The 2,941-nt window shown below is 37.1% G+C and overlaps 1 long non-coding RNA gene across 1 annotated transcript; it reads left to right on the top strand.

Annotated features, from left to right (window-relative positions):
• The first annotated feature begins 650 nt into the window (after positions 1–650).
• LOC121650081 lies at positions 651–2,077 on the top strand. The gene is made up of 3 exons (XR_006012212.1): positions 651–721; positions 1,830–1,897; positions 2,048–2,077. It is a non-coding gene; the product is annotated as an uncharacterized LOC121650081 (long non-coding RNA).
• The last annotated feature ends 864 nt before the right edge of the window (positions 2,078–2,941 follow it).

Raw genomic sequence — 2,941 nt, 5'->3', positions numbered from 1 at the left:
TTGAGTGGCTGTTGAATTTGAGCATTTTAATGATGTTAAAATGAATTAATTGGAACTGGCTAGCACTGAATATCAAAGTTTTGTTCTTTTCAAATTCAACTTTTTTGTCACATAATCATACAGGTACAATCAGGTAAATGTATGATTTCCAGTTGTGATGTATTTCTAGTTACCTGTGTTACATCATCTCCCAGCAACCTGTAGCTATATAGCCACTTACTGACGTAAATATTCTGAGGAAGAGAATACTGGAGTGTAACATATCTGGTGTCTAATTCTGACTAGTTTATTGTTTTCTCTCCATAGGTCCTTTTATCATCCACTGTTTCATCCACTTTCCTAAAATTTAAACCAAAGGCACTTTTAAGAGTCACATCTTGTCATCCTGTCCTAACCTGTTGCTGTCTGAGTGTCTTTCTCAGTCTTTGTTTAGCTTTTTGTTTGTTTTCTTGGTTTGTTTTGTCGGTCCATCTTTAGTCCAGTTGTTTATTCAGTGTTTTTCTGCCTGTTACAATGACACCACCAAAATTCAGGCCCTGTCCATCTTGTGATATTCTGAATCAGGCAGTCAAAAAACATGTAGTGCCTGTTCCTCCTCTGGACACAGCCATGCCTCCTCTGGACACAGCTTTGCCTCCTCCAAAATCATCTCAGTCTTTGGGAAAGAGGAAAAGAGGGACTTTGAGTAAGGCGAGGCCAAAGGTGAAGGCTAAAAGAAAGGGTATGTTTTGTTTTGCATATTTGTTACCTCGCACTATTAATATTTTGACTCCCAGACAAATTTTACTTTGGCAGTTATTGATAATTAGTTTGATAAATACATAAATATAAGAGCTCAATGACACATTTGAATTTCCATCTGAGATAAATAAAGTTTCTCTAATACTTATTGGATGGCAAATCCAGTTTCTTTTTGGGGTCACCAAATTATTACACAGTACACATTACACCATGCCAGCCAGTACACTGTATTTTATTCATTATTATTTAGCTGTATTTTAGTGGCCACTGTGAAGTGGCAAGGTTCAAGGGCCCATGGTTAATGTTGATCCCTGACTAAAGGTAAGAGGGCTGTGTGAAACCCAGTCCTGTATATTTTCTTTGATTGACAAAAACTAGAGACAAACTCACTTGACACACCTGACACAAATGAACAAGACTGTAGCTTACCTTGTATTTTCACATCTTGAGTGAAAAAATCTGGACTTATATTTGGTCTAGCTACAGAACACCTGCATTAGCTCCCTGTAAAATCCAGAATAGAATTAAAAATTATTGTCCTTACCTAAAAAGCCCTTAATGATCAGCTATCACTATATCCTAAAGAGCTCATACAGTAGTACCTTATTACCTGACTGCAATTATGGTTCCTAGAGTTTCTAAAAGTACAGTGGGAGGCAGCCCCTTCAACTATCAGGCTCCTCGCCTGTGGAACCATCATACAACATCAGTCAGAGGGGCAGACACCCTCTAAGAGTTGACTGAAAATGTTCCTTTTTGATCAAATTTATAATTTGACAGAGCAGGTCATGTTGCTATAGTGCTACATGCCTAGACTGTCTTCTCTCCTCTCCAATCATGTCCACTGTTACTATTATTATCATTATTAGTCAGATTTACAGATTCTCTCTCTCTCTTTTTCTCTCTCTCTCGCTCTCTCAACCAAGCTGATCAGGGTAGATGGCCTTTGAGGTTTGTTCCTGTTGAAGGGCAGTTTTTCCTTGCTGGTGTTGCTAAATGCTTTTATATAGTGCAGTCTACCTGCACTATATGAAAGCATTTGATCTAGTGCTATACAAATAAACTTTTCTTGTCTTTCATGATTGTAGGTTGCCAAAAATGTAGTAGGCAGAAAGTCTTCATGTTTGACTGCATAACTGGGAGAAGGATAAAACAGGTAAGATGTAAGATTTTCCATTAGGCTGCTTGCTTGTCTCAGTGACTCATTCTGGCCTTTCAAAGACACTAAAACAATATGATATGCTCTATCCAGTGATTGCTTAAACAGCCAAAATTATTGTTGGTATCTCTTTGTCTGTGTGTGTAGGGGAAAGCAGAAATGAAAATTTGCTGGTTGCTTTGCACTGTGTGGTAAGAACAAGTTAATGTTGCATTCATACAATGGTCTCAGGGTGAAACCACTGTTAAGTGGTATTACAAGTATTTTAGGAAAGTTTGTTGGATCATAATTAAAGTAGCACACAGGAAGTAATGTATAGAAAGTAGAGTAGTAGTGCCTCAGGTAGATATGATGTTGGAATTTATTACTGCAGCATCTTGCAGTGAGAATGACATCAATGACATCTATGCGATTTGATGAGATTTTATTGATACCATTTTTGATCCTGCTTATTAGTCCGATTCTCAATCAATTCCTTATCTATTCCTGATAAATTGTCGGTGTGGAAAAAAATAGACTTACACAGGTGTTCAGTCTTTCAATGCTACTGTTTTATCATCTTCACTGTTTACCAATGACCTTACATGCTGATGAAAATACGATAACTTTTAGCTAACTTTAAAAAAAAAAAAAAGTTAATAAAAGAAAGTTTAGATAACTTTTTAGTTAATAAGATAACTTTTAGATAAGAGAAATGGTCCATAGCCATAATTTAACTGCATTAATGAATTAATTAATCTGTCTATATGATAATGTCAAATTGAGGGAGAGGAGGAGATTTGTTCTGTTTTTAACGTTATATCTCTAGCGGTGGAGAAAAGCCTCACTCTGGGGTTCCAAGGAAAGCCATTGTTGTAAAAGATGCTGAACAGGCTCAGCAGGGTTTCTGAGGTGAAACCAATAAAGCTCTGACTTTTTTTCTTCACCTCAACGTTGGTTTAAGTTGGTTTAGTGATGCTGTGTGTGCTGGTCAGCAGGTCTCATCTCATTTCTCCCTGCTGCACCACTCCACTAATGTTAGTATCTGAGTGACAGTATAGA

The sequence above is a fragment of the Melanotaenia boesemani genome, chromosome 12, assembly GCF_017639745.1.
Source record: "Melanotaenia boesemani isolate fMelBoe1 chromosome 12, fMelBoe1.pri, whole genome shotgun sequence".
NCBI lineage: Eukaryota > Metazoa > Chordata > Actinopteri > Atheriniformes > Melanotaeniidae > Melanotaenia > Melanotaenia boesemani.
This window is presented reverse-complemented; position numbering and strand designations above follow the sequence as displayed.